This window comes from Eubalaena glacialis, chromosome 15 (genome assembly GCF_028564815.1).
Source record: "Eubalaena glacialis isolate mEubGla1 chromosome 15, mEubGla1.1.hap2.+ XY, whole genome shotgun sequence".
Classification (NCBI taxonomy): domain Eukaryota; kingdom Metazoa; phylum Chordata; class Mammalia; order Artiodactyla; family Balaenidae; genus Eubalaena; species Eubalaena glacialis.
Genome location: NC_083730.1, coordinates 12,273,334 through 12,299,801, shown reverse-complemented (window position 1 = coordinate 12,299,801; position 26,468 = coordinate 12,273,334). Strand labels below are relative to the sequence as shown.

The 26,468-nt window shown below is 36.1% G+C and overlaps 1 pseudogene; it reads right to left on the bottom strand.

Moving 5' to 3' along the window:
• The window catches only part of LOC133075092 (serine/threonine-protein phosphatase 2A 56 kDa regulatory subunit gamma isoform-like), a 97,443-nt pseudogene extending 71,433 nt beyond the window's left edge, over window positions 1–26,010 (bottom strand).
• Between the last annotated feature and the right edge of the window lie 458 nt (window positions 26,011–26,468).

Here is a 26,468-nt window from a genome sequence, read left to right as displayed (position 1 = left end):
ACCTCGCCTCCCAGGAGCCTGTGCAGCCTGCCACTGCCAGGGTCCCGTAATCCAGGGACAACTTCCCTGGGAGAACACACAGCGTGCCTCAGGCTGCTGCAACGTCACGCTGGCCTCTGCTGGCACGGGCTCGCCCCGCATCCGTACCCTTCCCTCCCCCCGGCCTGAGTGAGCCAGAGCCACCGAATCAGCTGCTCCTGTAACCCCGTCCTGTCTGGGCAGGGAACAGATGCCCCGAGGCGACCTACACGAAGAGGCGGGGCCAAATCCAAAGCTGAACCCCAGGAGCTGTGCGAACAAAGAAGAGAAAGGGAAATCTCTCCCAGCAGCCTCAGAAGCCGCGGATTAAATCTCCACAGTCAACTTGATGTACCTGCATCTGTGGAATACCTGAATAAACAACAAATCATCCCAAAATTGAGGTGGTGGACTTTGGGAGCAAAGATATATATTTTTTTTTCCTTCTTCTCTTTTTGTGAGTGTGCATGTGTATGCTTCTTTGTGTGATTTTGTCTGTATAGATTTGCTTTTACCATTTGTCCTAGGGTTCTGTCTGTCCATTTTTTTTTTTTTTTTTTTTTTTTTAGTATAGTTTTTAGCGCTTGTTATCAGTGGTGAATTTGTTTTTTGGTTTGGTTGCTCTCTTCTTTCTTTTTTTCTTTTTTAAAATTACTTTTAAATTTTTTAATTTTTAATAATGATTTTTTATTTTAATAACGTTATTTTATTTTATTACTTTTTTCTTTCTTTCTTTCTTTCTCTTCTCACTTTTCTTCTGAGCAGTGTGGCTGACAGGTCTTGGTGCTCCGGCCAGGTGTCAGGCCTGTGCCTCTGAGGTGGGAGACCTGAGTTCCAGACATTGGTCCACCAGTGACCTCCCAGCTCCACATAATATCAAATGGCAAAAGATCTCCCAGAGCTCTCCATTGCAACGCTAAGACCCAGCTGCACTCAATGACCAGCAAGCTCCAGTGCTGGACACTCTATGCCAAACAACTAGCAAGACAGGAACACAACCCCACCCATTAGCAGAAAGGCTGCCTAAAATCATAATAAGGTCACAGACACCCCAAACACACCACTGGATGTGGTCCTGCCCACCAGAAAGACAAGATCCAGCCTCATCCACCAGAACACAGGCACTAGTCCCCTCCACCAGGAAGCCTACACAACCCACTGAACCAACCTTAGCCACTGGGGGCAGACACCAAAAACAACGGGAACTACGAACTTACAGTCTGCGAAAAAGAGACCCCAAACACAGTAGGTTAAGAAAAATAAGAAGACAGAGAACCACAGAGAAGATGAAGAAGCAAGGTAAAAAAACCCACCAGGCCAAACAAACGAAGAGGAAATCGGCAGTCTACCTGAAAAAGAATTCAGAGAAATGATAGTAAAGATGATCCAAAATCTTGGAAATAGAATGGAGAAAATAAAAGAAACGTTTAACAAGGACCTAGAAGAACTAAAGAGCAAACAAACAATGATGAACAACACAATAAATGAAATTAAAAATTCTCTAGAAGGATCAATAGCAGAATAACTGAGGCAGAAGAACGGATAAGTGACCAGGAAGATAAAATAGTGGAAATAACTACCACAGAGCAGAATTTTTCTTTTAGTTATGTTTACTTTTGAAATATTTTGCTTTCATTACTGTGAAACAGCCGAAACAATGGGTATTCTATGCCAGCTTTTATATATGAATATTTTAAATAACATCATAATTTAAAATTTTTTCAAGTCTACAATGAAGTTTTCCATCAAACTGTCTTATTTTAAGAGAGTTCTAGAATATTATAATACAGTTGCCAATCCTCTATCTGTAGATATGTCTTTAGTTTATTGTTATGTATCAAGGCAAGGATATGGTCTTCTAGCTTATGAGTAGTGTTCTGTGGTCTCTACCTAAAGAAATTGCTTGAAAATTATCCACAAATTTCTTTATTCATTCTCAAAAGCAGTATCTATTTTGCATAAAACTCGATATTGGAGACACAAAGAAAAGCGTAGAATTTCTTGTCTCAAGAAGTTACTTTTTCTCTCAGGAAACAAAAGTCCAGGACTGGATGGCTTCACAGGGGAATTCTACCAAACATAAGAAGACCTAATACCCATCCTTCTCAAACTATTCCAAAAAACTGAAGAGGCCAGAACACTCCCAAATTCATTCTATGAGGCCATCATTACCTTGATACCAAAACCAGATAGACACTATGAAAAAAGAATATTACAGGCCAGTATCTTTGAGAAATATGGGTGCAAAAACCTCAACAATATATTAGCAAACCAAATCCAACAATATATAAAAAGGATCATACATTATGATCAAGTGGGATTTATTCCAGGGATGCAAGGATGATTCAATATTTTCAAATCAATTAATGTGGCATACCACATTAACAAAAAGAAGATAAAAAGCATATGATTTTCTCAATAGATACAGAAGAAGCATTTGACAAAATTCAACATCCATTCATGATAAAAACTCTCATAAAAGTTGGTATAGAGGGAATATGTCTCAATATAATAAAGGGCATTTATAACAAACCCACAGCTAAAATCATGCTCAATGGTGAAAAGCTGAAAGCATTTCCTATAAAATCAGGAACAAGACAGCTGCCTACTCTCACCACTTTTATTCAACATAGTATTGGAAGTCCTAGACACAGCAATTAGACAAGAAAAAAAATAAAAGGAATCCAAATTGAAAAAGAAGAAGTAAAACTGTCAGTGTTTGCAGATGACATGATACTATACATAAAAAATCCTAAAGACACCACCAAAAATTACTAGAACTCATCAATGAATTTGGTAAAGTTTCAGGATATAAAATTAATATACAGAAATCTGTTGCATTTCTATACACTAACAATGAACTATCAGAAAGAGAAATTAAGGAAACAATCACATTTACCATTGCATCAAAAAGGATAAAATACTGATGAATAAACCTACCTAAGGAGGTAAAGCATCTGTACTCAGAAAACTATAAGATATGATGAAATAAATTTAAGATGACACTAACAGGTGAAAAGATGTACTATGTTCATGGATTGGGAGAATTAATATTGTTAAATTGATCATATTAATCAAGGCAATCTACAGATTCAAAGCAATCCCTGTCAAAATACCGATAGAATTTCTCATAGTAATAGAACAAATAATTTTAACATTTGTATGGAAAGACAAAAGATCCCTAAATAGCCAAAGTAATCTTGAGAAAGAAGAGCTGGAGGTCTCACATACCCTGTCTTCAGACTATAAAGCTACAGTAATCAAAACAGTATAGTACTGGCACAAAAGCAGATGCATAGATCAATGGAAAAGAATAGAGAGCCCAAGAATAAACTCACACATTTATGGTCAATTACTTTACAACAAAAAAGGCAAGAATATACAATGGAGAAAAGACAGTCGGCTCAATAAGTAGTGCTGGGAAAACTGGATATCTACATGTAAAAGGATGAAATTAGAACATTTCCTCACACCATATACAAAAATAAACTCAAAATGGATTAAAGACCTAAATGTAAGTCCTGAAACCATAAAACTCCTAGAAGAGAACATAGGCAGAGCACTCTTTGACATAAATCGTAGCTATATTTTTTGGATCTCTCTCCTAAGTCAAAAAATAAAAGTAAAAATAAACAAATCGTATCTAATTCAACTTAAAAGCTTTTGCACAGCAAAGGAAACCATTGACAAAATGGAAAGACAACCTACTGAAAGGGAGAAAATATTTGCAAATGATATGACCAATAAGGGGTTAATGTCCAAAATATAAAAACAGCTCAAACAACTCATTATCTATAAAACAAACAATCTGGTTAAAATCCAGGCAGAAGACCTGAATAGAAAATTTTCCAAAGAAGCATACAGATGGCTAACAGCTACATGAAAAGATTCTCAACATTGCTAATCATTAGAGAAATGCAAATCAAAACCACAGTGAGATATCACTTCACACTTGACAGAAAAGCTGTCATCAAGAAGTCTAAAAATTACAAATGTTGGTGAGGTGAGGTTGTGAAAAAAAGGGAACCCCTGTACACTGTTTGTGGGAATGTAAATTGGTGCAGTCACTATGGAAAACATTATGGAGCTTCCTTAAGAAACTAAAAATAGAATTACCATGTGATACAGTAATTCCACTCCTGGTTATATATCCAAAACATGAAAATACTAATTCGAAAAGATACCTGAACCCGAATGTTCATAGCAGCATTATTTACAATAGCCATGATATGGAAACAATTTGTGTCCATCGATGTATATATTTACAATGGAATATTAATTGCTCAGCCTTAAAAAGAATGAAATTCTGCTATTTGCAACAATGTGGATGAACCTAAAGAGTATCATTCTTAGTGAAGTAAGTCAGACAGAGGAAAACAAATAGTGTATGTTATTACATATGTGGAATCAAAAAAATAAAAGAATCGAATGTACATAACAAAACAGAAAAAGACTCACAGATATAAAAAACAAACTGGTTACCAGTGGGGAGAGGGAATTGAGGAGGGACAAATAGGGGTATGTGATTAAGGGATCCAAACTACTATGTATAAAATAGATAAACAACAAGGATATATTGTACAGCACAGGGAAATATAGACATTATTTTGTAATAACTTTAAATGGAATATAAACTATAAAAATATTGAATCACTATGTTATACACCTGAAATTAATATAATATTGCAAATCAACTATACTTAAATTTTTAAAAAGTAAAACAAAAGTTGCTTTTAAGTTGATCATCAATTTTACTACAAGATGAAAGGAATCATTATCCTTTAATGGCATGGTTATGCACAGAATCTTGTTGGAGCTCTTATTCTATAAGGGAAGTTCTCTGGATTTTGCTTCTGTTCTTCAACTGGATGTACTATCTAATACCTAATAAGGTTCCATCTCTAGATCATCAATATGCAGCTATGTTGTCAGTTATTTCAATCCTTCTGGTCTCAGGCAAATTAGAATATCTCCAAGATTCAAATATTTTAAAGTTTTGTTTTGTTTTGGTATTTTAAAAATTACCAGACAGTGTTGCCTGGTAATGTTTTTCCTATAACATTAACTCACTGCATCTCTGAATCTTTTTCTAAATTATTATTGACAAAAGGATAAAAGGCAAAGGAAGCCAGATAGCAGAGGTATTTCTTTATGAGAAGTGCGTATTTCAGATCATGTTGACCTCTTTGTGTTGCCTATTTGGAGCTGTGCTGGCATTGCCATAGTATTTGTGCTGCTAAGTATGAAGATAGAATCAACCAAACCCTCAGATGATTTGTCCTTTGGGTGATAATGACCTTGAATCTCACAGTGATTCTAAATTTTCCATGGTCACTTCACACCCCCAGGCTTTTCAGCCACAGTGGTTGAACTAAAACCTTTAGAGCCTTAGTTATCCTTTTAGGACTTTGAGATATATTTTATGGAAAATATTCACATTTTCTGACCCCAAAATATAGAAAATATATGTTCAGATTTTAATAAAAATGAGAGTCATGTACAGTTGGAACTTGCCTTAATCGACCTCAATGAAATGGATTAACTGGATCAACAAGTGAACCCCATTTCTTCTGTAAAGCATGTGGAATGATGCTCTTGGCGGGCTGTGTTCTCACTCCTCGTGCTCCACTCTCTAATGTGTTGGTGGCCTCTGCTGTCATCAGTTGAGCTGTATGTTTGAGAGTTACTCATATTTGTTCCCAAACTGATTAATGCCTGCTGTTCTTGTTATTGCAGTTATATAACTTAATTAAATCTTACATGAACCAAATAAAAAGAAAGAGAATAAATGTTTCCATAAAAAATACCAAATCTTTTGGAATTCTTGAAAAGTCACGGCACTGAATTTAAAATCATTAAACCAGTTGTGCCATACAACTATTAAAGGATAAAAATGCACACACTTACACAATACTTTAAAGAATGCTGAATTGGAAACTGTAGATGTTGAATTATAGGTGATTTATGCTAGAAAGATGAGTCAGAACTGTAATCAGCAGTAGTATTACACAGAAAAAGTCTCCCGTATTGCATAAAACACTGTTATTTTGTTGAATAAATGCACAGACAAATGTTTTAAGTTAAAATATTTGAGGTCTCTGTATATTTTTCATGATTCTCAGCTTTAACTGAATTTTGATAAACTATCTGTTATTACCAGTCCAAGATATTTTAGATAATAGGTCATTATTGTAAACAAGAGGGTGGAACCATGACAGTAAGAAGAGACTGAGACTACACAGTGCAAGTATTGGGTTGGTCAAAGAGTTCGTTCGGGTTTTTCCGTAACATCTTATGGAAAAAGCCAAATGAACTTTAGGGCCAACCCAATACAACTATATTAAATAAAACTATTTCTTTTAAGATAATAAAACTATAGAATTGGGGAAAAAAGTTTTCATCAATATTAACTGAGTGCCTACTTAAAGTGGAAATTGCTCTTTTGAGACTGCGCCATCCTTCCAAATTCTTGCAAAGATAAGGTCTGGAGCATTCTGGAAATGGAACCACAAATCCTATCTTTGATAATACCATCCTGATGCTTTTATTTCTTACCCAGTTTATATATTTATATATATGCAAAATATACATATACATGTATGTGTTTTATATGTATTTTCTTCATTCTACTAGAGCAGAGGCATTAGCCTGGCATTTCTTAATGAACTCAATATTTAAATAGAAATTAAATGTAATCAAAACTCTGTAAGATACCCAGAGAAGCATTATTTCAATAGGATTCAAGAATACTTACAAAAATCTTAAGTACACTCAATAAAATGATCAGTTTTTTAATTATAGTTTATAAAAATAACACTCATGAAAATAATAAAACATACATCACGTCAAGAAAAAGGAGGTCAGCAAGGTTATGAGTAATTACATCAGAATAACATACAAATTCACAAAATATTAAAATCAATGCACCATGAAAATATTTGTTTACTAATTAAAATGAGGTCAGTATACTCTCCTGGAATTCAATTGAGTGGAACATGAGAAAAACATATCTCTGCAGTTCAACACACATTTATACAAGAGCAAATAATTTTTGTTTTCTTATTCAGAATCAATGAAACAAAAGATTAAAACAAGTCCTTAATTTCTACCCATTTGATTCAATATATTGTATCCTATATTAAGTGATAATTTCTTCTGGTCTAAATAATAGTGTTGAGTTAGCATTACTTTTCTTAGTTTTATTCTTTATTTTTTAACAAACCAAGAGTTTCTAAAAGGCAAAAAGACATAGGAGCTTAATTATTAGATAAATGTAAATTATTTTTCTTAACTTGTAATAAGTTATTTTCTGTATCTTGTGAATATTATTGAAACTTCGGATGCTTTCACTCAGTGTTAGTTATATGCTTTGGAATACATTTTTGAAATATAGCATATATGCATAAAAGTTCAAAGATCAGAAATGTTCAGTTGTATAAATTCTTGAAATGTTGAGCACAGCTGTGTAACTAGTATTCTAGACAAGGAAAACAATATTCCACTGACCCATAATGCCTCCTACTCCATTGGAGTCACTACCCATTGAAAGGTAAACACTGTGCTTACTTCCAACACTAAAGATTAGGTTCTCCTGTTTTAAAATTATATATAAATGGAACCATGCAGTTTTTAACCATTGTGCCTGGATTCTCTTGCTTATGGTTTGAGATGGATCTATGTTGCTGTGTTTAATGCTAGATCATTAATTCCCACTACTGTGTACTGCTGGGAGGCATTTTCTTATTTCCAACTTTTCACTATATAAATATTTTAATATTATGGTGCATATTTTAGTGACAATTTGCATACAGAGATAAACTTAACGTTATAACTGGCATGTCAATTTGCTCAATAAAATAACATAAAGTATTTGTCAGTAAATTGACTCACTCATGTGTCTCTATTATTCATGATAATATTGTAAATAATACACTTTGTCTATGTTAATCTTAAAAATATATTTGTATTGGATTAGGTACCACCAGTTCTTCGATATTATTATTCTGATTAGTATCATAATGTTAGTAGCATGGGAAGCAATATCTGAAAGAAATCAGAGCACATGCCATAACTTATTTACACTACTTAGGGAAGTCTCAGATTAACCTGACGCTCTTGACGATGACAACCCATTTAGGGTGATACATCTATGCCAAATGCTCTTCATCTTACATGAAATACTGATTAGAAAAGATGCTTTACTTCTTATGTAAGTTAATAATATGATATTTCTGTGGACTTCCATTATTCTATGGTGTTTTTGAATGATTATATTAAGCAAAAATACATCTGTAACTGACTAACACGGGAAGTTATGCCTTCATTTCTACATTATGAAGGTCAGAAATAAAGGAAGAAAACTAACATTACTGAATTATTTCACCTTAGTTTTCATTCTTGATGGAATAAGAGAAATTAAATTTCATTATAAGCAACGTGTACAGGGGGTGGGTAGAGAGTTGTGCACAGACACAACTAGGCATATAAACAAATTGAGCTGATTATAGAAATAGTGTCTATAAGCAAAATACAGGGCATTTTAAAAATATGTAACTGGTGATATTTTTGGAGCTTCTCAATTCATAGAAGGGATTGAGCTAATTAAAGGAGCTATGCTAAGAAGTGTGTTTCTTATTTATAAAATCATTAGGTTTTTCCATTACTGAAGAAAGGTTTCCATTTCCATTTCCCCCTCTTAAGCTTATTAACATTGACAGATTTGTCAAGGTTATAAAAAGATTATTATTTGGATTATCTGAAATAGGTAAAAAAGTGAGGCTTAATTAGTCTTTTTTTTAATATGTGAACTTGTTCAGGAAATTATTATTAGGTATAATGGAAAATAGTTTTCCAGTGTGCACCTCTAGGGAATGTGAGGGGTAATTTCTTCATGGTTGTAATGAGACTAAATACAAACTAGTGAAAAAAAAATACTTGCTATGATAACTAACATTTCATAATCAACTTGAAAAAATAGCATTTTGTTACAGAAAGATATATGTTAAGAAATTCAAATCATACACACACGCACGTAAACTCATCACTTATCCTGAAGGCTAATTTCTGATAACTTCATCCAGCCAGCCACTCATGGATTAAGTTAAAAGATAGATTGATTGCTTACTACATGAAAGTCATTCTGTTATGTGCTAAGAGTGCAAAAAAGGAAAATGCATGTTTTTCTTACTCTTAATGTTCCAAAATATCATTCAAACAGAGAGTTACATAATCAGATAATTATAGTTCAGTTTGTAATGCTGCAGTCCAATAATAGGGCTATGGGCAACGGTTTCAGAAGTCAAGCAGACACATTAGAAAGTGTTTTCTAGAAGCAATACCCCAAAACTGAGTGATAGCTGGAGGAATAGTAGAGAAGTTAAAGGAAACTGGTCTTGATATTAGACAGATCTGGGCTCATAACCCAGATCTAACCATTTAACCCCTATAATACTAGTGAAAACTACTGAAGCTTTGTTTCCTTATCTGCAAATGTTGACAAATCACATTTCTGTAGTGAGAATCAAATGGAATGAAGTGTATGAAGGGCTGAGCAAAAAAGTAGTACTCAACAGCTGCTTCAGATGGGTCAAACACCCTTCTCAGCTCATTTCATGGTTAATTTATATAATTCATTCAACACATCTAAAAATAGGAAGTATGGCTAGTCCCATGTTACAAATCATGAAATAGAGGTACAAAAAAAGATATACAGATGGCAAATAAGCATATGAAAAGATGCTTCACATCATGTGTCACCAGAGAAATGCGAATTAAAACAACAGATACCACGATCCACCTATTAGAATGGCCAAAATCCAGAACACTGACAGCACCAAATCTGATGAGGATGTGGAGCAACAAGAACTCTCATTTATGGCTGGTAGGAATGCAAAATGGCACAACCACTTTGGAGGACAGTTTGGTGGTTTCTTATAAAACTAAACTAATACTCTTACCATACCATCTAGCAATTGTACTCCTTGGTATTTACCCAAAGAGATTAGAAACTTATGTCCACACAAAAACTTGCACATGGATGTCGATGGCAACTTTTTCATAATCATCAAAAATTGTAAGCAGCCAAGATGTCCTTCAGTAGGTGAATGGATAAATAAACCATGGTCCATATGAACAAGGGAATATTATTCAACTCCAAAAAAAATGAGGTATCAAGCAATGAAAATACATGGATGGAACTTAAATGCCTATTACTTAGTGAAAGAAGCCAATTTTAAAAGGCTACATACTGTATAATTTCAACCATATGACATTCTGGAAAAGGCAAAGCTATGGAGATAGTCAAAAATCAGTGCTTATCAGTGGTTTGGGGAGTGGGAGGGGAGATGAATGGGCAGAGCACAGAGGATTTTGAGGGCAGTGAAAATATCCTGTATGATACTATAACAATGGATACATGTCATCATATGTTTGTCTAAGACCAGAAAATGTACAACACAAAGAGTAAACCCTAAGATAAACTATGAACTTTGTGTGATTATCTTGTGTCAATGTAAGCTCATCAGTTATAACAAAATATGGCACTGGTTGGGGATGATGATAATGGGGAAGGCTATGCATATGTGAGGGCAGGGAGTATATGTGAAATCTCAGTACCTTACTCCCAATTTTGCTGTGAACCTAAAGCTGCTCTTAAAAAATGTCTTTAATTTTTTTTTAAAAAGCACAACGACGTTATTTGTCTTGTTTCCCCATAAAAGAATTTCTGGCACTAGATTTAAGAATAAATCCTATGGGAAAAACAGAGATAAAGAGGGTTTATGTAAGGTAGAATTGTGATTTGAATAAAAGAGAGTCTGAATGTAGAGCCTGCTTTTTAATTGATTTACTGCATTGCTTCTGCAGAACTTGTCACGTAACTAAGATACATATTATTGATGATGATGATGATGGTAATGATGATGATACAATAGACGAGTAGGGATTAACTAGACCAAGGAAATGAGGTAGGGATAATGTTAGTGAAGTGCTTTCCTAGCAGATGGGAGACTAGGAGCAGAGGTGCTTACATAAGAGTGAGATGTTTCTGGAGTTCCTTCCTGGAGTGTGGAATGGTGGTGAGGGAGATATCCCACAAGTGCATGCAGGCTGTTAAGTAAAATGTCAAGGAGTTGGGATTTACTGTGAATGACCAGGTATTTTATAGGAAGGAAATAATGTAGTCATAGTTAGCATTTTTAAATAGTTAAGTTTGGAAACTGGTAGATGATACATTTGAGAAAAAAATATTGGAAATAAGGCTTCCTTTTAGGGAACTGTTGCAGTACTTTAGAAAAGAAGAGAGAAGTGAATGAACCAGAACTTAACTGGTGAACAAATATCTGTTAAAATTTTTGGAGAGAAAATCTACATGGCTTGGTGGAGTAATGACAATTGATGACTCTATAGAACTGGACTTTATACATACACTCTTTTATTGAAATCCACGTCTATCTGAAATCCACTATAATTAAACACGTCTACATTCTGAGGATGCAGATGATTTTGATGATGATTTACCCATACCATATTTTTTCTAGTTTCACAGATATTAACTTGTAATAATTGTCAAAAACATTAGGAATGTAATTGTTATAGATATTTGAAAACGTTAGCAAAAATAATCAGCTATTTGTCTTGCAAAATGTCTTAGGTTCTTTAATATCCTAAAGCACATATGTATCGCCGTACCTTCCAAGCTACTTTGATAGTGTAGTTATTGTAATGGTGGTGGTGGTGGTGGTGTGTGTGTGTATATAGTCTTTAGAGAATTTCATAGAACGTTCTTGGGGAAATGGTGATAAATACTCATTGGAATATAATTCACTTTTATAATTTATCATCTGTTCTTTACTCTATCTGCCTAGGATACTTTTTTCTCAAGTTCCTTTTATTACTAGTTACTTCTTATTCTTAATTTCCTAAATCAAATGTTACCTTCTTACAGAGAAGTTTACCTTGATCTTCCTGGGGTAGCCCAAACTACCTTTCCTTCCAGATATTTTCTATAATTTCATCCTATGTGTTTCCTTCCTAATATTTTGTCAGTTTTTCTGTTCGTTGCTTGCTTGTTGTCTCTTCCATTACACAGACTATAAACTGCCTAAGGGACTGTGTCTTTCAGTTTTATCATGATATTTCTAACATTCCAGACAGTGACAAGGATACAGGAGGAATCCAAAGAGTATTTGTGGAATGTACTAAATAGTTTAAAATACTTTTAATTATAAAGTACAAAATAACTTTCGAGCTGCAGAAATATATGTCAAACTCCCATCTGCTATGAGATTTTTGAGGTATCAACTAATCATCCACAAATTCTTGATTTAGTTCCTCTTACCAAATAATCAAGACGCTAGGGAAATGTGGGTTTGTTCAATGTAGTATTTCCCCAAATATTCACTTTAGTAAATGATGTTCCGTTCTATTGTTAATTCATGTATCAAAAAAAAATGTCAAACTTTTATGATAGATTATTTTAACAGAATCACTTTTTAAAATAATGGCTAATAAAAAGAAATTTTTGGACAGAAACTTTTTCTAAGAGTACTCTTTGTGCTGAAAAAAACTGATTTTAAAATATCTTGTGAAGACTGAGCTAATCGATGCGTAGAATTTATTCTTCACTGGGCAGTGGGAACACATTGTTATGCTATGGTTTTCAGTACCCAAGGGCCTTAAAAATTCTTCGCAGTATGGAGAATACAAATTGACTTGATTTTTATGACATGTGAGGTACCTATGTTTCTTCTCCAAAGTTTTGAAAGGTGTTTGTGATTTGAAAAAGTTGACAACCAACATCTTACAACGTGAAACAGCTCTGAGTCTCCTGTTTCTCATGCTCTCAGACCCATAGAGCATTGTAGTGTTGATGAAACTCTACATCAACTTTTAGAAACATATGTGCTAACAGATGAAGCCACACCTGAGATGTTTTGGGATGGCATTTCCTGGAGCTATCACACTAGAGTCTCTCTTGTCTCCAGGGTCTGTATAGATGTTAACTTTAAGAAAAAAAAGCATTAGAAAAAAAGTTACAAGTAAATTTAAGTCATTCAAAAGTCTTAGCTCATCTTCTGACCACAGTAGCTTTCTTTCTGAAAATACATTGTCTACTTTTAGTGAAAAAGCAGGATGGTATTGTTGAAAAACTAATTAACGCCCAAAGACATGAATTATGGTCCTAGCACTACCCCTATTTAGGTGAGTTTGGGAAAGTCATAGAGACACTGACCGTTGTCTCCATGTGTTCATCCATAATTTAGAAGAATAGATGATTCCTTGTTCACTATAGTCATCCATGAATCTAAGGGGTGGAAGATGATGACTGATGTTCATCCACTCAAAACATTTTCTTACAAATTACTGTAGTCAAGACATTTTGCTTCTCAATGTAAGAGATAACCAAAAGCACTCAAATATTCATCCATGTCCCTATTGAGCCTTCTTATTTATTAGGCTTTGTGCTGAGTAGTCAAGATGCAAAATATGGTCTCAGGACATAAAGATTTCAAAACCTAATAGTAAAGAATACACTTTCTCTTCTCTTTCTTCTTTTCCTCTCCCCCTTCTCCTCCTCCTTCTTCTTCCCTTCTTCTCTTTCTCTCTCTTCCTTTTCTCCTTCTTCCTATATCTCATTTATTCTCTATATGACTTCAGACCACTATATATAAACTTACGGCATTCAGAGGAAAAGGAGTTATTTTATATCTGGGGTAACATAGGAGTGGGGAGAAGGCAGGTTTTAGAAGGTCCCATGGAGAATGTAACGTTTTATCTGAATTTTAAGAGGTAAATACACATTTACTCTACGAGTCTCAGTCCCCTCAAAATGTAAATGTACCGTAAATATTCAGAAAAAAATCAACAAAAGAGGCAATAATGGTTCAGTAGTTTGTGGAATTATTCTTTCCCCCATTTTTGCGTTAATAAAGCATGGCAGACAGTAGAAAATTTTAAAGCATTCAGAGTTGGGGGTTACTGCTTGCCAGAAAAACAGAATTGTGAAATCATAAATTTATGTTGTTTTAAGCTGCTAAATGTATAGTAATTTGTTACAGTAGTTATGAGAGACTAAAAATAGTGCATCTCTTTCCTCCTTCTTTTTTCTAATTCTCATTATGGTGCAGTATAGTCTAGGAGCAGCTCTGCTGAATATAGAAAACTGTCCTTCCTAGCTAAATCTTGAACTGGAGCCCTAGATTCATCAGTGTAATGACTAGTGGAATATACCTTTCTCATTTGTGAATATTTTGGTTTGCATTCTTTTCTGATTCAGACTTTAATAAAGCCAGTGGTGGTTGGCCAAAAACCACTCCTTTTTTTGTATGAAGAATATCGTCTACTTTGTCTCATAATTGAGGTGTTGGGGTATCCATAAAATTTTCTAAGTGTAGAAAAAAATCCCATAAGACTATTTGAAACCTCCCATGGTATGGCAGACCCCGTGTCTATAGAAGCAGGGATAATATTTCCTTGATAGTGAGTGTAAGCCTCTACTTCTATCTGATCACACATACATCCCTAGCAGGTGGTACCCCTTGTTAGGCTTTAGCAATAAAACAGAGGGGTGTTCATGTTCTTATAAACTCTTCTATCTTGCTTATACATGAACAGGCATATGAAATCATACCTGAGATCTAGTCTTGGAGGATACAAGGAGCAGGTGGTCTTGGCCTGTCAGCTCTGCCCATTGGACCAGAGGAAGGAAATCCTGATCCCATAGTAAGTAACCAGGCAGGTAGTAAGGGCCATGTTAGGGAACAAAGGAAGGTCAGGATTCAGAAAAGTCAAGTCAAGGTTTTCCATCCTGGAGGTACAGGAAAGAAGGTAGAGAGATGAAGCAAAGGAGTGTGGAGCCATCAGAAAGAGTACGTTATGGGCTGAGTAGACTCAGATGTAGATTGGGACAATTGTTGGTGAATATTAATTTCTGCTTTTTGACACATTCCTGATGTGTGGTTTGGCTAGAAATTATTGGCCTGGAGGCGAGCTCTTAAACCAATGAAACAATGTCCAAAGTAGAAGCAAGCTTGATGTGTTGAGAGAGTAATGAGGTAAATTTAATTGCAGGTACAGATTGCATGTCGGCGTGGAGATTAGACCATACTGACCAGAAAGGCCTGAGACCCATTCTATTGAGTGTAGACTGTCCTTTGTTGGTGGTTTCTGTTAAGTGCGGGGCAGGATGGGGTGGTTGGACATTATCAAATCTTAATCAGTGATGAGTTCTATGTTTTAGAGAGGTCACCTTAGTGGTATTGGGGAGAAATGTTCTTCAGACTTTGGTGTGCTTTATAACCAACTTGGAATCTTGTTAAAATGAAGATTTTCATTCAGTAGGTCTGGGGTGGATTCTAAGAATCTACATTTCTAGCAGGCAAACAGGAGATAACTGTGCTGCTGGTCCAGCGAGCACACTTTGAGTAACAAGAATATAAGCACTATATTGTGAATGAATGATGCTGGGGAAAGGACACAATTTAGACAGTGCTTAGAGTTGTTCAGGATAGAATGCCTAGTGCAAACTAAAGCTACGGACAGTGGATACAAAGAAAAGAACAGAATCAAGGTCATATGGACTCTTCAGCATGTGGTGACTGATCAGTAACCTTCAGCCCTTTAAATAAAAGTAAAATACCTGACCATTTATTGGAAGTTCCATATACCCCCTCAGGTAGAGACATTTGTTATACCTCAGATTGCTGCTCACTTTTTCTACAGTGGGTTCTCTGTGGTGTTTCCTGACAGAGGATAAAAATCGCACTTCGATACTAATATGCCTTTCATTTATCCCTTTTATCACTTGCTAATGTTTTAACGAGGCTTGCTTCAGTTTTGGACTGTCTGATGGCCGTAGAAGCTATAGTTAGAAACACTGGTCATGTGTGAATATTTGATACTGAGAATTCTGTAAACAAAATCTATAATGCTCCCCACACATTGATTAAATGGGTTTGTGCTCATCTGCTGCTGTGTTTATAGTCTAGTGTTTGTGAATGTGACCAGTGCAGGCTTGAGAGGGTGGAGGGTTGTGGAGGAGGTCCCCGGCAGGGTTCTGAAGATCTAGTCTCAGATATGTGTAGTCTGTCTTCCCTCCTGAGGCTTTGTTCTGGTGAGGTGTTCTGCTCTCTCCCTTGGTGCCCCTCTGGATTTCTTGTGGCTATCTAGGTCTAAAACAATCTTTCTAAGGTTCATGTAGATGTAAGAAGAGAAATCCTCAAGGTTTGATATCACTAAACTAAAATTTCTGAACAGCCTTGTCAACCATTTTTCAACTAAACAAATTAAATGTGATTACCCAACCTGTAGAGGTGGAAACAAAACATTCCAGGTATAAGAAAGGCACATTCACTTATATTAATTTAAGAAATATCTGTTTTCAGTCATTAAACAATTGTGATTTACAAGGTTGCCTAACTTTCAGGCTAGCTCAGTCAGCCACACTAATCATAATTTTTACTTTAAAATCATGAGATAAAACATGGAGATACTTAATACTCACTGAGTTTTTCTTCCATTTAAAAAACTATCCAAAGTAGCATAATGTCTATCTTCATTTCACACCATTTGCATTTGGATTACATGGAATTTGGGTAAGGCATTAAGGTTTGATTCATTACCGTTTCTTGCAGGTGCTGTGCATCCTTTTAAAACACTTTTAAATCTTTTGGTGCATCACATTTCCAAGCCGTCTTAACATTAGAAGGCAAGTGAGTCAGAAAAGAGAGGCTTGGGCGTGATTTTAAATGCACTAAGCTCAGAGTCAATTAGAAATTCTTTCTAATGTCCACCTTTCTTTCTTTCTTCCTTCCTTCCTTCCTTCCTTCCTTCCTTCCTTCCTTCCTTCCTTCCTTCCTTCCTTCCTTTCTTTCTTTCTTTCTTTCTTTCTTTTCTTCCCTCCCTCCCTCCCTCCTTCCTTCCTTCTTTCTTTCTTTCTTCCTTCTTTTCTCTCTCTCCCTCCCTCCCTCCCTTCCTTCTTTCCTTCCCTCCTTCCTTCCCTCCCTCCCTCCCTCCTTCCTCCCTCCCTCCCTTCCTTCCTTCCCTCCCTCCCTCCTTCCTCCCTCCCTCCCTTCCTTCCTTCCTCCCTCCCTCACTCTTCCTCTTCCTCCCTTCCTTCCTTCCTCCCTCGCTCTTCCCCTTCCTTCCTTCCTCCTTCCCTCCCTCCCTCTCTCTTCCTTTCCCTCTCCCTCTCTCTCTTTCTTTCTTTCTTCCTCCCCCCACCCCCCCCACACAAAATCTCTACCTATCGCCCCTCTTTTTCCCCTTGTCTGCTTCCCAAAGAAGGGGAGATGATTTCCAGGCTAGGTACCAAAGTGCTAGGGTGTAAGGGTCTAATTGGTAAAAAAAAACCTCTGTGATTTCTTCATATCTGCTTCTCCAATAGCAAAATGGAACTGGAAAATCAGTGATTAATATAATTAAAAATACATGTTCACATCCATACATACAAATTAGGAAATATTGCTTTTGTTTGCAAAATTGACAGGCTTTATTTAGCTGTAATACTTCGGTGTTCAGAATAAGTTAAACCTAGCATTTAAATTTCAAGCTCAAATTTTTTCTTATCCCTTTCATTCACTTTGCATATTAAGTCCTGGGATATATCAAATACAGCATGCCACCTCTAAGTAGAATATAAGATGGCTATTAGAAACTCAGGTCTTAGTCCGTTTAAGGATTTAATGATGTGTCAGAAGATGAAATTGACTTAAATTTGTGAGAGGACTGTATCAGGAGAAATCTGTGAATAGATCAAATTCAGAAGCAGCCAGAGCTTTAGTTTCTTCCTTCCTCATCCCTTCCATGGACATTTGCCTTCACTACGCCCCCATGTGATCACCCTGCTCTTTCCTCTCATCTGTGCCCTGCTCTGCCACAGGGGTGCTCATCAAAGCACCTCCTTGGCTGGCTGGTTTTCCCATTTAAAGGTACTCAATCTCTTCTCATCTCCTGAAGAATACCATGTAGTTCCCATGATTGACACGTAATGAACTGATTGCTAGTGTCTCCATTAACTATTAAAGGTGCAATCTTAGGGAAAGGGCTTGAATTCTTGATACCTCAGTTTGTTTTTTGGTTTTTCACCTATAAAAAAGGCATTGGCAAACTTGCCCCAACCCACATTTCTCTACCTGCCTAACCAGTAGTTCTCTATATGAAACTGCTGGTGAAGTTCAATTTTTATTTGCTATACATTCTTCAACACATATTTTATCTTTTATATATATTTTCCCTTGTCCTTGCCCCTTGCCTACAATACTTAATTTTCTCTCACTAAATTTTATATACTCTTTTAAGATCTGGAGTATTTCTCCTTCCCTCTTACATAAGGCTTATTCTCAGAATCCCTGTGGAAGGAATGTATTGCTTTCTGAACAACTCAGCATAAATTTGACAGTCAACATATGATGCATTATTCTGGAAAATGGATATTCTTTAAAATAATAAAATGAATGTTTTATGTAAATTATACCTACTTATTAAAATAAATTGGAATACATAAAATAATTAGTAGAGCCCTTAAAATATCTAAAACCCAATCATTAGACATAATCATCAAGTTAACATTAAGATAACATTATTGTAGATATATCTGTCTATATTTAGAAAGGAAAAATAAGAGATAGATGGATGATAAATAGATCTCCTATCTATGCATGTATATACCTATATACCTATACCTATATACCTATATACATAGATAAGAGTTTACTAAAATTTAACGGTATTTATTCAAATTTATATTAATTGAGGAGAAAGAATAAAATGGAGCAAAATAAATTGCTAAAATTATGAAAATATTTCTTCACAAAATAAAGACATTAATTCCTCTAAATTTTCCTGATTTTTTGTTTTTAAAAGTTTACTAAGCTAACTTGTTGTCATTTTTAAAAATAAAGTTTTGATTTTAGACCTGTGGACTGACTGTCAGGTATGAAAAAGAAAGTATTGCTCTGACACTTTCTCCTATTTGCCCATTCTCACTTTCAAATTTTGCTTTTCAGTTACTATTTTTACATACTCAAGGTTTATAATATTTATATGCATTTCTATAACAAACATACTTAAACATATTTCTAATTTTTTTAGTAGCAGTTCTGTGTTTAAACAGATAATTCATTATTTATTTCTACTCACTGACTTTTTAAAATTTGATTTAGTCTTATTTGGCTAGACTTCATCGTTAAAAGTGATTTCTTTTTCAGGAACACTCATAGGTGTTGAATTCCTTAAAGTTTCCTATACATAAGGATATTTATCTATTGCTAAAAGGGAAATGAAAATCACCAACATCCCTACCACTTATTCACATTAAAACTGTATATATGTACACATGTTAAAAACCAGACAGTAAAGAAATTATGATCAAAAAAGTTAAAGCCTCCTTTCCTACCCTAGTCATTCTCAAAGTTGACATCTGTTAAACAGTTTTTCAGTTTTTTGTTTCTTTACATATACAGTGGTGTGTACTAACTCTGTGTGTATCTATTCCTTTTTATTTTCATACAAAAATCATTTTTCTGTCTAAAAGGATCATACTTCACAGGGTTCTTTACCTTGATGTTATAATTTAATAATAGTTCTTTGAAGACTTTTCATATTACTGTAAAAATCCATCTTCACTTTATTTAAGTCTGCATCGTTATTTATTACTTGTTCATAGTAATATTTATTTAAAAAATAATTTCTTATTGGTGAACAGATACTCCCATAAAACTCTGTTGACTTTTCCGTTGCTTTAAGATGATTCAGAATGATGCTCAGTACTTCCGTTTGTCTCCTAACCTCCTGACAGATACTCCTATCCACAAGGTTGATTGTTTTCACAAGTCATGCTACACATATACCTGCACAATACACGTATTTGAGAAGGAATCACTTGATTAATATTTGTCAACAGCCTTACCTCAGGATTACTAGTTTGATTCTGGCCAGAACAATAATTCATTATCTGATAATCTTTTATAAGGGTTACATTTTTCATGATATATTGATAGTTTACAATGAACAACTTTCTCAAAAGTCTTAATATATGATGGCTTATGAGGTTTGTTGGAAAGACTCTACAATAAAACTATTTGGGTCTTTTTTTTTTTTTCACTGAACCTTATTTGGTGAGAGAAAAAGAAGAAAAATGATAAATATTGTGTGTGTGCCTTATAGTAATTACTGGGCTAATTATCTAATTTGTATTTTTATATAAACTATTATTTAAATATGAGAAATATTGTTTGTTTACTTGAATATTTGGCCTGAAAAAGTCAAATGTTACCATTTTTTAAAAGTTAAGGAAATAAGCATCCCCCAAGTGAGGCAAGTTTTATATTTTCTCTTAATATAAAGAGAAACAGCAAATTAGTTAATTTTTTGGTTCTTTCAAAAATGCTGAGTTTCTCCAGAAACTAAAGCTGTCCTCTAGCATTTGTAGACAGGCACCTCCCCACACGCAGAGGGCTTGCTGATAGGTGCCTGTGCAGATCAGGATACCTCCAGTACCACTAGGCTCCTGCTCAATCTCTGGTCCAAGAGACTGGTTTAATTGTGATTAGAGGATTGCCAAATTCACAGAGATAAGGTTTATTTTCCCACAAATCAAGACGGTAGGAAAGAAGACTTCATGAAGAAGACTCTTAAATTGGTGGTATTTCTAAGGAGAGAGGCTTTCCTACCCTGACTGGTACTTGCCCTGCTAGAGAAAATACAGATAGCTCTACTCTGATGTAGCTTTTGCAAAAGGTGAAATGGACGTTTTCTTAGGCAAGTGTTCTGGGTCCAGGGACTATCAGTATCGCCCTTGGTACCCTCTAGTACTGTAAAGGATGTGACTGTTTCCCTTCACATTTGGAGGCACACCTGTATCTGTGTGCATTTCTCGTCTGGGGATTTTAAAAAGCAGACAACATATTGCAGTATTGTGCACCAATAAGACATCAAGGAGCCCTAGCATGGTGTATTGTACAGAAGTTAGGGGAAACTCCTGCATCACCCCTCCCCTTTGCAGCTCTCTCTGCTAAGGCACTAGTGCCCATGGCTCCTAAGGAGGGAGTCCAGGAAACAGAGACTAACACATTTAATCACAGGAGTATTTGCATTATTTTCCCATTCTCATTTATATTCTCTGTGTACATTTATTAAATATTCAAATAGTTTTTAATAAAGAAGTATTGGGTAGAATGAAATAAAAGGGAAATAAAGAAAATAAGAGTAAGGATTAAATACTGAAATGAGATTATAATAGGAAGTGTAGGTAACTGAAAAATTATGAAACCTGGCCAATTGTCAGTAGGTGAAACTCACCAGGAAGGGAAAAGGGAATTACTGTATAAAGAGTACATTAAAGGAGTGACAGATTTTTCCCCATATATTGCAAAGATGTGCCATGCCTCTCTAAACCAATTACACTCCTATTCCCTGAATCTCTTGCGTAAGAGTTACCTTGAACCACCCCCCCAGCCCCGCCCTTCATGTAAGGCTAGGTTAGTGGTGATGAACTCTTTTTTGCTTTCGCTTGTGTGTAAAACTCTATCACTCCTTCAAATCTGAATGATGGCCTTGACAAATATATTCTTAACAAATAGAATATATCACACTGCTCCCTTCTGGCCTGCGAAGTTTCTGCTGAAAAGTCAGCTGATTGTTTTATGGAAGTTCTGTTCCATGTAACTAGTTGCTTTTCTCCTGCTGCTTTTAAGATTCTTTAACTTTAATTCTTGCCATTTTAGGTATAATGTGTCTTGGTACAGAACTCTTTGGGTTTGTCTTGTTTGGGACTCTCTGTGCTTCCTGGACCTGGATGTTTGTTTCCCTCCCCAGGTTAGGGAAGTTTTCAGTTACTGTTTCTTGGAATAATTTTCTGCCACCTATAGGAGATAGATATTTACAATGTAGGCCTGAAGTAGCACATATAGGGGTTCAGAATGGGCCTCCCCAAAATATGACACTTTTGCATGAGGATTATTTTGAGCTAAAGGCAATCATGATTCTGCAGGTTCAAGTGAAACTACTGCTCTTTGCTTAACTACCTAGAGTATTTTAAATATATATAGAAATATATGATATAATGAAGCAATATAGCTTCTTTTCAGATGATTAAGTAAAATGTGTTTAGTGAAGTATTCAATGATATACTTGAAAAATGTTTAATCCAAGGCATCTCTCTCTGTCTCTCTCTTCTTCTTACACAAAAAATTGATTAGACCTCAAAGATATGTTGTGGTGTTTTAGAGATGGCTAATTAATATAACAAAGGTGTACACTTTATCTCAATAGTGCCTGTAATAATTTATGAAAACATTTATATCAGTCTAAATAATCCACTTCAGGAGTTTCAAAATATCCATCTCTTGCTTAAGGCACAATCTTACATCCAGATCTGCACTCACTTTGGACCAACTGCATTCCTCTAAATATTTAGTTTACAAAGCTGTCACTAGGCTTTACAACTGCATGAAAAGACTAAAGGTTTCATTCATTTTTATGTAAAGCAAGATTATGACAAGAAAAATGAAGTGGAGGTTCCAATACATTTTTGGCAGACTGGAAGCAACCATCTTCATCTGCAGCTAATGAAGAAGTAGATGTAAAACCATGCAAAGAAAGGATGCAAGCAACTGATACAGAGAAAGCAGAGATGGAGCAAACAGGCGGTGCGGACACAGCAGGAGCTGATGATGAACGGATTACTGATAGTGGAAAAATATGACCAGGTGCAATAAAGTCAGATGTATTTCAGCACAGGCTACTGAATTTTAGAGGACAGAATCAGAAACCCAACTGTGGCACTTACGGTTGATACAGGAACGTTGCCAGCACTTGAAAACAATGCAGTGTTTCTGTCTTATTGAACAAAGTATTCAGTATTAGCCTCCAGGATTGATAAATTATTTCTACACTTTTATTGTGAAACTTGTATGGAAAATCTAGTTATTGGATAGGAATTTAAGAGGGTATTTATATGCAGCTAAAGAAATGAATATGTATTTTCTATGGAGCACAATAGCATAAAGTGTAGGATAAAGGGCAAAAGTACAAGGAAGAATGGCCATCTTTAACTAATAACCCTTGATATGTCACCAAAATTTTGATTCGGTCTTTTATACAATGAAATACATCAATCTAAAAAATTTCATAGTCGCAGTGTGGTAAAAATACTAAGACCTTTCGTATACTATGACATTTTATTCCTCGAGAGAGAAGTACAAAGAGAAAATTGAATGTAATTGTCCCCTTTCTCTTCTCTTATTTCCTTCTACAAAAGAATTTAGATAAAATTATTTTAAGTATTTTAACCACCAAAGTATTATTTAAGTCCTAAATTAAAAATCAGTTTTAAAAATTTATCTTATTTCAAGTAATTTAAAGTTAGCTTCTAGACTATATAATATTTATGCATGGTATATATCACTTTTGAAAACTAAGAACTTTGTTGAAGATTTCAAATATAGTAACTGTTACAGCACTGCCTCAGACAACTCTTACCTGTTTGCCCCTCCTGTTATAAAAGAGTTACTCAGGGAAAAAAATCTTACATTTCTACATAGATTCTAAGTGCCTGTAGATCACTAAATAATGTGAATCTGGCCCATGATTAGCACAGTAGAGTAAAAAAACCTGTACATGTGCTCTCTGTTCCCTTATTCTATATCCATAAAATGCCAGTCAGAATATTGATTGATTAACCTGACATAAAATGAAAAGTTCACACAGATGAATGCCCAGATTGCATGCTGGCATTATATGTCAGTAGTTAAAAAAACATTAATATTAATACAGTATGTGGATATAGAAAAAATCATTTATTGGGGAAATGGGTAAGCAGTTCAGGAATATCAGGGATAGGGCAGAACAGAAAAAGAGTGTGGCATGAATTCTAATTCCAGTTTTCTCACTAGAATCTAAACACTACGAGGGCATGATTTTTTCCTGTTTTGTTTACTTTTGCAGCCCCAGCACCTAGGAAAGTTCCAGATATACAGATGGTCCTCAACAATATTTTCTTTTAAAAAAATGTGTGGATCAGAGGCTTATAATAAAGGCCGCAAGAGTGCGTGCACGCGCGTGCACATATATACACACACACACGCGCACATACACAAATGCCACGGGGTGAAGCAGCGTTAAGGATCCTGTGAAGAGCACTGGGCATCTGAGAAATGAACTCAGCCGCCAGTATGTGTGGGGACTCGATGGTGGGCTCCACACCTCTGCCCCCAGGGAACCGGCTGAGACACTGCGAGGACGCTTTCTGTCCATAGATCACCTATGGTTTTAATCAAAGAGAGTGAAACAGGAGGAGTGTTCTCAGATCCCTGAGAGGACATGGAGCGGCCATAATCCCAGTGTGGACCCGATAGAATCAAGAGAGTCATTCCCTACTCTCCTCCGCTGGCAGAGTGGAGAAAAAGTAAGTTTGTGCACCCTTGCCTGATTCAAAGCCTCTCCTGGTTACCGTCTGGGAAACAAAATGATCTGAATTCTGGCATCTTACTCCAGCTGCCTATGTGTTCCTATTACCACTACCATTACCTTGCCCTAAAAACTGCAAGCCATTTTCTTCCTCATTTCTTATATTTGCAATTCCCACAGCTATATTAGTCTCTACTTAAGTCGATTCTACTACAGGATCCAGAGCCCAGTGACAACAACAGACATGAGTTCTCTGTCTCCTCATGTGAAAATATTTCTCCAAAAATTTCACATTTCCCTCCTAAGCACCAGTGAAAAGTGAAGAGGGAGAACACTTGAAATAGATCAATAGTCATAAAGAATCCTGAGAGGAATCCTGTGAGGAAGAAAGGAAATGGAAGGGATGAAGCTGGGGCATCCCATACCATCTGGTTAACTACGGTAACCATCAAACACCCCAAGATCGCAGTTACTTCAAGTATTACAGCTTTATTGCTCTCATGTGGCACAGGAGCGTTCTGTAGTGTGCTCTTATTCAGGCTCTGTCAAATATGTGGATCCTCCAAAGCCTCGGACTCAGAATCCCACCCAGTTTCCTTTGAATCTAGCCAGGAGGTAAAGGAAAGGGAAAAGCTGTGGGGGGCTTTTCAGGTTTTATGTTCTAGGCATGCAGACATCATTCATATTCCACCCATATTCCATTGGTCAGAGCACAGTCACATGGTCTTAACTGCAAGGCAGCATGGAAAAGACAGTATATGCACCCAGAAAAAAGAAAATGTGGTGTTGATAAAACACAACATTTATCCTGCAAGCATCTGCTCATCTAACTGTCAATAATTGATTTCATTCTTCTTCTTCTTTTTTTTTTTTAAAGAGCTCCTGACTTATTTATTTATTTACTTAATTTTTTTGGCTGTGTTGGGTCTTCGTTTCTATGCGAGGGTTTTCTCTAGTTGTGGAAAGCGGGGGCCACTCTTCATCGCGGTGCGCGGGCCTTTCATTGTCGCGGCCTCTCTTGTTGCGGGGCACAGGCTCCAGACGCGCAGGCTCAGTAGTTGTGGCTCACGGGCCTAGTTGCTCCGCGGTACGTGGGATCTTCCCAGACCAGGGCTTGAACCCGTGTCCCCTGCATTGGCAGGCAGATTCTCAACCACTGCGCCACCAGGGAAGCCCTGATTTCATTCTTTATCGCACAGAATATGCTCATTCCTTGCAAAGGGACTCATCACAAAGTCTAATATCTAGCTTTAGGCAGTCACTTTAGCTTTAAATCCAGGGTTTCCAGGTGACACACATTCCTTCCCGTCATGTCTAGACATAGCTGATGCTTTTGTGTTTGAACCATAACACAGATATTAAATATGCAGTACAAAGGATAGTATAACAGCAGCTCAAACTCCCATTTAGAATAAAAGAAGAATGAAAGATGAGGAGAAAACCCACCAACACAGTAGTCATCAGTCCACAGCTATCTGAAATCCTCTGGACAGACACTGCAATGATATCCTGCGTCGGGAGTGGGGGCGTTCCTTGGTTGTGCCCCACTTCTGCGTTATTCTCCAGGTTCCTGTCTTCCTTGTCCATTTCCCTCTATAGCTGAGGAGAATATTGCTTTTGTTAGTCAGGGTCCTTTGAATTCCATATGAATTTTGGATCTGTATGAATTTTGTAATTTCTGCAAAAGAGCAAGCTTGATTTTTTATAGAGATATAGGGATTAAATTGAATCTGTATATCAGTTTATGAAGTATTACCATTTTAGGAATATTAAAATTTCCAACCCATGAATATGAAATGTCTTTGTATTCACTGAGGTCTTTTTTTTTTTTTTTTTTTTTTTTATTTTTGGCTGTGTTGGGTCTTTGTTTCTGTGCGAGGGCTTTCTCCAGTTGCGGCGAGCGGGGGCCACTCTTCATCGCGGTGCGCAGGCCTCTCACTGTCGCGGCCTCTCTTGTTGCGGAGCACAAGCTCCAGACGCGCAGGCTCAGCAGTTGTGGCTCACGGGCCCAGCTGCCCCGCGGCACGCGGGATCTTCCCGGACCA